Raw genomic sequence first — 10,910 nt, 5'->3', positions numbered from 1 at the left:
CTCTGGCCTTGTCTCCAGCCCCGCAACCTGGAAGTTGGGTCAAGCCAGAGTGCCACAGCTCTGCCTGCCTTTCCCCCAGCCCTGCCCCATCTCAGAGACCCTATAGCTTCCCTGGCAGCTAGCTCCTTCCTGCTCCACAGCAGGAATAAGAGTGGCCTCTCAGCCTTTTATAGGGCACAGCCTGTCCCTGATTGGCTGACTGGCCCCCACCCTAATTGGCCAGGCTTGCACAAGCCTCCTCTGGCTTGCTTGTAACTCTCTGCCTGCTGAAGTGGGCTACAGTGGCTCTACAGGCTGCCTGAGGGGAGCTGTGGCTCTGAGTACGTGCTGCTTGAAGCTACTGGACGGAGGGGGCATGGAATCTGGTCACCGTCAGCTCTAGGTCCCCACAGATGGTACCTGTATGCAGAAGCGACTAAGGAGTGAGTCTTCAGGGCAGGCACCAGCCATGTGCCTTCCCCCCAGCCTGGGGAAGGGCTGGAACAACCCCACCTCTGCCCCAAGCCCCCTTGCCTTTGCCCTGCCTCCACCCACCTCTTCCTTCTCAAATGCCATGTCTCTTCTGATGAGTGTGGGAGCGATCCCACCCCTGCCCCAGAGCAGCACAGCCCGAAAGCACTGCTGCAGCAGTCAGTGAGTGAGGAGGGGCAGGTGCTGGGGGATGCAGGTGACCCCTGTCCCCTCATGTGTTGCCCTGCCTGTGTCCTAAGAAATATGATCTGTAGCAGTCTCTCTTCGTGTATTAGGCCTAGCCAGTGTGTTTTGTTTATTTTACATTAGTAACTTGCTTTGATCTGTCTGTTGTCACTTGCAGTCACTTAAATCCGCCTTTTTACACTTCATAACAACCCTTGTATTTATCCTCAAATCCAGTGTCAATAATTATTACATTTGGGGTGGTGGGGGGAGCAACAGTTGTGGATCACTCTCATTTATAAAGTGAGGAAGCTTTATGAGCTTTCTCTGTGTAAAACTTTTATACAGAGTAAGGTGGATTTATTTGGGGTTTTGGTCTCTTTTGAAGGCTGGACTCTTGGGTGCTGTCAAATCCCTATCAGTGACCCCTCCCTGAGCTTTTATCACCATCTGTGTTACTCTGCTGAGGGGGGGCTGTTATCCTAACCCTGTACCTTGGCTAGGGAAGACCAGAGCTTCTGGCCCAGCAGGGCAGAGAGGCGGGGCGCCCCAGAGGACAGGTCGGGGGGGGTGAAGTTGGATGATCAGCCCGCCGGGTGAAAGTCTCAAGGAAACGAATTAGAGTTATTTACAAGGTGGATACTGGAAAGGAACATACGAAAGTGAGCCACTGTCTTATGTGCTAAAATATTAATACGCAGGCTGTGTCTGTCCTTTAAGGCTAACCCAAACTCAACAGCTGCGCATCTCTTGCGTGGGGTTAGAAGTTATTCCTCCTCAGAGTTCAAATGGCACAGAGAGAACAATTCCTCTTCCTAGGGGTTTTTATTCCCTTTCCTCTGCACTCAAGCTCATGGGACAAGCCTTTGGGTGGGTCTTCTCTTCATGGGTGTGGGGGCAGCCATTCGCCAAGCCTCGTCCCCTGCTGTCCCACAGGGGCCTATGGGATGTCTGTAGGCTGCCTTTCGTTGGCCAAGAGACACCACCGCTTGAGATAAACTCGTATTTCATGCTCAGTTCTCTTTCCCTCCTGCCAGGGGGCCTTTCCAGTTTCTTAGCAAATGCTTTTCTAGCTACAGAGCCGACACAGTTAGGATTTTCTGCTCCGTGTTTGAGGAAATGGGTCTTACCCACGAAAGCTCATTGCCTCATAAAGTGTTAGTCTTTAAGGGGCTGCTTGTTTTGTGTGACTCTCATGAGATGGGATATAGACAGTCATTGGCTGCAGTGATGGCGCTCTCATTTCAAGGGTGATCATTCTCACGGATTTATATATAGGTCTGTCATGACCTTAGGAGTCCGATCCTCAGGGCTGTCCCTAAGGGAGCTGTGCAGCCCTGGGCAGCTCCACCCTAATCTCTTCTCACCCTACTGCATCCTCACTCTATGCCTTCCTACCAACCCTGTCCCAGTTCCAACCCCCACCCCCACCTCTTCCCATACCTGCTCTGCCTCCACCCTCCCCTATTCCACTCCCTCCCCCAAGTGATGACCCATGGGATTCTTGGGGGCCTGGCACCAGCAGCCGGAGCGAGGCCTGCCCCCACGCTCCCTGGCGAGAAGCAGAGTGCCGTGGCCCCGGCCTGCTCTGCTCTAACTGCCATAAGGCAGCGACCCAGTTCGCAGCTGTCTAGGCCTAATGGGTGACTTTCCCCCGACAGAGCAGGAAAGGGACATTTCTCCAGCAGACAGTGCAGTCACGTTGTCTCTGGACCTGTATTTCCTCTTTCCTTCTGCCATTCGTGGCCATGTGGCATCACCCGCCTGCCTTCAAGAAAACGTGGGGTTTCAGAGCCTGATGGGGTACATGCGTCTCCATGTGGCACAGAGAGCTGAGCCCTTGAGAGCCATGGCTTGGATGGGGCACTTCTGTGTGAGACTTGGGGGGTTCAGAAGAAGGGCGGAGGGGGAGGTTTAATAGCCACACCAGGGCAGTGCTGGGGACACGAACAAGCTCTTCTGTGCTGCTGAGCTCAAGGAAAATCATAGAACACTCGAACTGGAAGGGACCTCAAAAGGTCATTGAGTCCAGTCCCTGGTTCTGATAGGTGTCTGTCTAACCTGCTCCTAAATATCTCCACTAATGGACATTCCACAGCCTCCCAAGGGAATTTATTCCAGTGTTTAACCACCCGGACAGTTAGGAATTTTTCCCTAATGTCCAACGTACACCTCCCTTGCTGCAGTTTAAGCCCATTTCTCCTTGTCCTATCCTCAGAGGCCAAGGAGAACAGTTTTTCTCCCTCCTCCTTGTATCCCTGTGTTAGGTACTTGAAAACCGCTGTCATGTTCCCCCCCATATCTTCTCTTTTCTATACTAAATAAACCCAGTTCTTTCAGTCTTCTCTCACAGCTCATGTTCTCTAGCTCATCCCAGTGTCTGCCTTGGTCCCTCCCTAGAACATCTGGTGATGGTCTTGCTCTTACCACACAGACTCCTCATTCACAAAACCGGGGGCTTTCATTAGCATAGAGGCAATATCCGCGTTCAGAGAGAACATCAGGTTAGTTTTAACAAATGCTCATCGTACTCTTTCACAATATTTATTGTAAGTCTGAGTTCAGCATCCGATACAGGTAAACTATTACAACATTGTACTAAATTTACGACAGCGTCCTAAAGATTGTACCTCCCTCATCCAGCATCATTGGGACCAGAGTGGTTCTGGACGAGCGGATTTGCCGGACAAGGGGAGGTCAGATCGGCTGCTTGGAGGGTGCCCCCACTCCTGCATGGCTCCCTGCAAAGTGGCTGGGCTCCCCCTGTGTGGCAGGAGTCCCCACAGCTGCAGGGGCTCTGTGCCCTGCCGGCTTCCTGCCGTGGGGCTCCTGGGATCCCTGTGGCTGGGGCTGTTGCCGGGGCTCTGTGCCCCAGCTGGTTCCCAGCCTTGAGGCTGCTGGGTTCCCCTTGCTCCCAACAGGGATTCCCGCAGCTGGGGTTGCCAGCAGGGCTCCATGCCCCAGCCAGCTCACAGACACGGGGTGCCGGGGTCCCCCTGTTCCTGGCAGCGGTTCCTGTGGCTGGGGATGCTGGTGAGGCTGGGCGCCCCAATGGGCTGCCAGCCACGTGGCTGTGTGATCCTCCTGCCCTCGGGAAGAGTTCCCATGGCTGAGGCTGCCGGAAGGACTCTGCACCTCTGCTGGCTTCCTTCTACCGGGCTGCCAGGGTTACTTCTGCTGGTGTCCCAGGGCTGCCCTCTGGTCCCACAGCATCCATTGTCTTGCTGGATGAAGGATGTTGCTGGCGGAGAGAGTGCCAGGTAAGGGCGTTTTAACGTGTATAACTAAACTAGAATTGTATAACTAAACTAGAATTGTATATTACAGTGGCCAGGGAGTGGTGGCAGCTGGGCAGGTGCCCAACCTGGATAGGCCGCTCAACCGCCAGCAGCAGTGCAGAAGGAAGGGGGGGCGTGTTATGGGATTGCCACCCTACCCGCCCCCCCCGTGCTGCTGCTGGCGGTGGCTCTAATTTCTAAGCTGGGCATCAAGAGAGTGCAGGTGCCAAGTGCACAAGGCAGTCTGCCACCAGCAGCTGCACAGAAGGTTTGCGACCACCACCCTCCTTTCTGTGCCACTGCTGGTTGCAGCACTGCTTTGCATGCTGAGCAGCCAGAGTGGCTGCTGCTGGTAGGACACCCAGCTCAGAAGTCAACGCCACTGCCAGCCACAGCGCAGAGGGAAGGGTGGCATGGTATGTTATTGCCACCTTTTCTTCTGTGCTGCTGCTGGCGGGGAGGTGGTTGCTGCTGCTTTCTGAGCTGGAGGGCTGCAGAGCAATGGTCCCTGGTGAGCTGCCCAGCTCGGATGCCAGCAGTAGCAGAGAATGAAAGATGGTGTGGCATGGTATTGCCTCTCTTCCTTCCATGCCACTGCTGGTGACATCACCCCTTTCCAATCTGGGAGGACAGAGAGAGTAGATGTCCAGCTTTGAGGTCAATGCCACCAGCAGCAGCACAGAAGGAAGTGTAGCAAGTTATGGTGTTGCCACTCTTCCTTCTGAGCCGCTGCTGGCAGTGGCCATGCTTTCCAGGCTGGGCTGCTGAGAGCAGCTGCCACTCTAGCCACCCAGCTCTGAAGGCTTGGAAAAGTCAAGGGGACATGTTTTTTCATATTTCCAAAGTCCACCTAGACAGAGATCCAAGGACTAAAGAAGAGGTCATGGCTGGGAAAACCCAAACGGATGGTGACCCTATAAACAACCCTCCTACACTCACTTTTGCTACCCCCTTTTTGGGCTGGGACCCCCCAGCATGAGAAACATTGCACTAGGGAATTGCTCTATGACCTTGAGGTCCAACACGGCCAATCGTCCTTGGCAGACCCTTTCCCACAACTCCCATGGAAGTGGTTGAAGATTCTCTGGGAAGTTTTTCATATTTCAGATATCTGTCTGGATGGAGATTGGAGGACCAAGAAGGAGGCCACGGCCAGGAAAACCCAGACACATGGCATGTCTGTCAAACATCAGCATCCCTTGCATTAAGTGACCATCTACTTGTTTGTACAAAAAAACCTGATACTTACCTAGGAACAAAAATATACCACTGTTGTCAGCCAGAATTTATACCACCTTCTACTAAGTCTGTAGTCTCCTGCTGCCTGCTGCTTCCTCATTTTCCTGGAATAGCAAAAAAAGGAAACTTAGGCATCTAGAGAGAGGCTATCTCAATGCAGAATTCTTCATCCTGGCAGCACAGCGAACACCAGAAGCCAAATAAAATAAAATCATGAGACTGGCTTAAAATAAAGAGATTAAAGGAGAAATACACAATTCGTCAGCGGCGTTATGGGTCTTTGCTTTGTGAGCCTTGAGGACACACTCGGGTGATGGTTTCAGCCTTTTCTCTGCAAACCTGAGGACTTGAAACGCTTTTTACATTAAAGTCAAGGGTGCATCTACACTCCAGAACCTATGTTGACATGGCTGTGCCAGCCCAGCCCCCAGCTTAGATGCAGCCAACATGCACAGATGGAGTTTTCCTGTTGGCAGTACAATGCCATCCCCGCAAACAATGTCATTTAAGACTCCTAGATTGGGCAGTTATGCCTAGCAACCAAAGCAATGACAGTCAGAGACCAGGCTTCAGAGACATGGGTCAGACCTGGGGTCTAGCGTTCAAGAGCAAACCAGAAGGCAGGTCTCACTGACTCAGACTTTACGGGAAGGTGGTACCATCATGATCCTCTGATGTGCTCTCCTGCGCGGTGCAGGCCGCAGAACCTCCTCTGTTTGCTCCCGTAAGAGGCCCCCAGGCTCTTACTGAATTACTGACGTTCTTAAATCCTGTTTTAAACACCATCAAGGTTTGGAGAATCCACCATTTACACCTGGTCTGCAAAGGAAGTCAGTCTTGCTCACTCAACCTCCCTATGTCTTTGCAAACCTGACCCTTTGAAAATTCCTTCCTCTAGCCCCAAACATGGGGGTCAGTCACAGCAGGAGAATTTCAGCAAAACCCACCAGCTGAACACCTGTGAAAGGACCACCTGTAGTAACTCCGTTATGGTTTCCTCCTCTCCACTTTGCTAGTCACTGGCTACCCCTCCTGAGTCCATTTGTTGTGGCTACCTCCTGTCGCCCAGGCTTGGGCCGCCCTGCCTGCCCTCCCAGTGCTCTGGGGCTGGGGCTGCACCGCCTGTTCCCTGCTCCGCATCAGGCCTGCCTACAGCAGAGGTAAAGGGTGCACTTGCCCCAGGGCCTGGCTCGGGAGCCCTTTGATCTGCCATAGCAGAGTTGCTCCAACATTCTCCACAGCCGGGCGGGGGACAGGACCATGATCTGAGCAGCGCTAAAGCCTGGTTGCCCTAGGCCCCGCCCCTTCTGCTCTTGGTCCTGCCCCTTCTGCTCTTGGCTCCGCCCCTTCCAGGGTGCGGATCTGGGCCACCCTCCCACCTTGATCCAGGGCCTGTGCTGGCTGTTGGGCTTGTTCCCCCTGTGCTCCAACACTGAGGAGGTCAGGGTCATGCATCCTGCTGCGGGAGGGAGACTGGGAGACTGGGAGCCAGTCACTGCAGCGGGGGGATCTTGGCACCAGTGCTCCACGTGCCACCCAGGGCTGTCGATCAGAGCAGCTTTCACAGCCTGTGTTCTAAGCGCCCCCCACCACCACCACACACACACACACTGTTGTGTTGCTTTGCCACTCCTGCACGTCACCCGGTCACTTCCTCCCCCCTCCCGTGCGCTGAGTGCTTGTTTCCCAGTTGCTGCCTCACGCCCTTCCACCTATTGTCTGAGCAAACTCCCCTGCCCGCCAGCCCTGTGAGCTGCCAAAGACCTCTCGCTTCCATGGTACCATCGCACAACGCTTTTAGGGCCTCACAGGGAGGTGGATCGCTCGGGGGGACGCTCTGCTGCCCCGTCCCCACAGCGGAATCGTCTGTGCTACACCGACGGGCCTCTAGCAGGGCACCTTTGCTGCTTGCCCACGCGCGCCGGCCGTTTCTTTGTACGTCTGTGCTGGTTTCCCCTAGGACAGTGGTTCCCACCCTTTTCACTAGTGCGGACTCCCAATCGCCCCCAAACCGTTCGTGGACACACACCCCCAATCGCCCCCAAACCGTTCGTGGACACCCCCCCCCAATCACCTCCCAAATCATTTGTGGACAACCAGTCGACCCCCCCCAAATTGTTCAGGGACCTCTGATTGCCCCCCCATACTGTCTGCGGACCCTTAATCAGTCCCCCCCAAAGCCAATTCTAGCTGGTGTGAAGACTTCATCGAAGGAACAAGGAAACCACCTCACCGATTTTCAGACAGCGATTCGTAAGGTGATTGGAAGATATTTCATTTAAAAGTAACGGATTGTAACTTTGCAGTGGGTTTAACACATATTTTCTGTGATCGTTTTTATTGATCGTTTATTCTTTTTCCACGGCGTCCTTGCAATACCCTCGCGGATCCCAGATTGGGCCCCACTGCCCGAGGGGATAACTGAGGATTCGGGGGGGCTAGTTTCTGTTGGCTGGAAGGTTTGTTGGCATCTGCCGTGCGAGGAGCAGCCTTCTGTTTCCATTGTGACTGTCTTATTGGTGATGGGTTTGGGGCAGTAGTTCTTAATCCCCAGGCTACACATGGCCCAGTTAGCACATGGCTGCAGCCTGGTGTGCAAAAAGAAATTCAAAGCTTCTTGGTCAGGTGTGGCAGAGGGTGGGGACGTGAAGGGACAGACGGCCCCACACAGACCTGCTGGAATACTCTGGCCAGCAGGGAAGGCAAAGCAGCCCCCATGTCTGGAAAACCTGAGCTATCCAAGGCAGTGGGCCCAGCCAGGCAAGTGCGTCCTGAGGTAGCCCAGCGTGGGCAGGCCCCACTCCTGCTCCTGCGTACCTGACCTTGCCACTCCCCATGGGACTGAGCAACGCCCGACCAGCCCCAGCTGCACTGCTGGCTCGTGTTCCAGCAGCTGTGGGGGGGCAGAGCGTCGGAGAGTGGGTCTGAGGGAGTTTGTTGGGGGGCTCTGGGCAGAGAAGGGTTTGTGGGAGGTGCTGGGCAGTTGTGGTGGGGTTCTGAGGGTGGGTGCTTGGCAGTGGTGGGTCTGTGGGTAGGGGGGCACTGGGCATATGATTCTGAGGGGGTGGCCTTAGTGTGGGGCACTAGGCATAGGGTTTGGAAGGGTGTCTCCAGGCAGGGGAGCCCTGAGCATGGGGAGTCAGGGAGCTCTGGGCTGGAGGTCCATGTGGTGCGTGGCCTGGGCCTGCCCCTGAGGGGAAGAGACAGGCTGGCCGCACAGGGCTGAGCCGGCCAGTGTGTGTGTCTGGTGCAGTGGTTCTCAACCTGACACCCTGTAGGGGGGAGGTCACCCTGCTTCATGAAGATAAAGGGTTAAAACCAGCCAAGTCGGGGAAGCCAGCACTGAGGCATAGCTGCCAATTAGGGCCCAGAGGGCGTGATATAAATGAGTGCTCCAGACTCTTGCTGGCTGATAGGGAAGCTGCAGGGGGTCCCTGAGGCAGGGCAGGGCAGGGCAGGGTAGGGTGACAGGCGTGCAGAGCTGGGCAGTTCAGGTCTGATGCCCTGCAGCCTGGAAGCAGGATAGTTTGGTTGGCTGATGCAGAGGGCCCTGACTGGTAAGTGAGTCCTGAGGTAGCCCAGCATGGGCAGGCCCCACTCCTGCTCCAGCGCACCTGACTGTGCCACTCCCAGTGGGACAGAGCAATGTCTGACCAGCCCCATCTGCGCTGCCAGCTCACGTTCCAGCAGCTGGCGGGGGCAGAGCCTCAGAGAGTGTGTGTGGGACGGGGTAGGGGGGTGTCACATTGTCCTATTAGGCCCTAAAGTCCAGAGTTTCTATTCACTCCATGATGTTCAGCGCCTGGCAACGTCACAAATGGAAGCTCCCAGGTTGCTCTTTGGAAAGGGCTGCCCAGGTTTCCTCTGAGGAAATGAGCAGCCAGATGCAGCGGGATGGCTTGGTGAAAAGCGTTCACCTCCAGGTGCTTTGGTCAGGCTTTTAAACATCCCCCCCGCCCCCCGCCCCGCTCCACACTAATGGGACGATAGGGCTGAATCAAACCCTGGAACTCGGTCAGTGGTTCTCAACCAGAGATTCATGCCCCCTGGGAGCGGGTGCTCAAATCACTGAGGTCAGTGTTTCTCAACCTGTGGGTCACAACACCCAACAGGGGGTCGCTGGCTGGGTTTAGGGAGTTCACAAGAGCAGGGCTGGCATGGGGCAGGGGATGCAAACAGGGCGACTGCCCCAAGCCCCAGCAGCCCCCTCAAATGCAGTTACCTAATGCAGCCATGTTGCTTGAGGCTCAGCTTTCAAACAAGGCTCATAAGTGAAAAACAGGCTCAGCCATCACCCGGGAAGGTAAGGCCTCTATTTACATTCCACTCGATGCATTTGATAATCCTCTGGGAGAGCTGTGGGTGTTAGCGTCTTTGCAGTAACCCTGTGCTGTTGTTATGCTTATAAAAGCCCACGTTCCCAGGGACAAGGCAATAAGCTGAGTTTATTAAAAGTATAAAATACATATCAGAAACCAGCACATGCCAACATCTGCACACCCCGCCCCAAAAGGTTCTGCAACTGGCGATCTCATTACCAGTTCTTATGTGTGCTTGAGTCAGCTGAAGGGCCGGCCTTGTAGGTGAGCTGAGGCTCAGCTGGACGCAATCGAAGCTCTGTTGTTACAGAATAACCCAAAGCCCCGGGACTTCTGCTGATTTTTCATACTGCCATATCCTCATGTGAGCCTATGGGCCCTGCTGCGTCAGGCTTGGACCATTCATCACACGCTGGCGGTTTTCAAAGTCCTCCATCAGGAGTGTTGTGTTTTCATATCTATCCTCCATCTCCTTATCATGTGGCTTGGTCTTGATGTAGTGCAGATACCTTTTGTCCTTGGGGTCGCCAGTTTATACTCTCTGTCCAGCCTGGTGAGGCTGGTATCTGGTTTCTTCACTCCCTCTTTTATAACTTACTGGCATCTTCTATCTGTCCACATCCCACCCTGGCCTCATTCACACACGGAGCAGTACAATAACTTCAAAAGCGAGCTTCTAACAGGACAGAATACTTCTATCAACGCTGAATAGAACAAAGCCATCTCCTGTGTTACTGAGTGTGGAATGTTAATGTACGGGTTGAACCTCGAGTCTGGCACCCTGGGGACCTGACCGGAGCCAAACAAGAGAATTTGCTGGACAACAGGAGGTCAATATTGTCTAACGGCATTACCGACACTCCCACTGCTTATTGGGCTCCTAGAAGACATTTAGAAGCCAATGAGAGTGAAATAACAGTACAGAAGTCTGAGAACCAGGATGGGTGGCTGGAAACAAACTTTGAGATGGCGCAAAACTTAGTCATACCCATGATAAGCGATCGTCTGGATAGTTATCACGCCAGATCGTGGATATTGCTGGACAAGAGTGTCAAACTAGAGGATCAACTTGTATAAACTTATATTAAAACCATTTTGTCAAGTAAACATACAATAAAAGACAAAAAAAAAATCATCCCGAATCAATTTTTACCAGTCTCCTTTTGTATTGCTGTGTCTGATTTTGTAAGCAAATAGTTTTTAGGTGAAACTGGGGGCAATGCAAGATAAACCCAGCTCCCGAAAGGGCTGCAGTGTTCAGGCTGAGAACCGCTGCTCTAATTTACGGTATCAGAAATGTAGAAAGAGAGGAGCCCTCCCTCCATCTGCCAGAGTGAGAATTCGGAGCTTCTGTAGGTTGCGAGAGCTGGTGGCTGAAATCTCCAGACTCGGCAGTTTCAGAGACCAGTCCCAGAGAGGTAACCGTGTTAGTCTGTAT

This window comes from Carettochelys insculpta, chromosome 22 (assembly GCF_033958435.1).
Source record: "Carettochelys insculpta isolate YL-2023 chromosome 22, ASM3395843v1, whole genome shotgun sequence".
In the NCBI taxonomy this organism is placed as follows: Eukaryota; Metazoa; Chordata; order Testudines; family Carettochelyidae; genus Carettochelys; species Carettochelys insculpta.
This window is presented reverse-complemented; position numbering follows the sequence as displayed.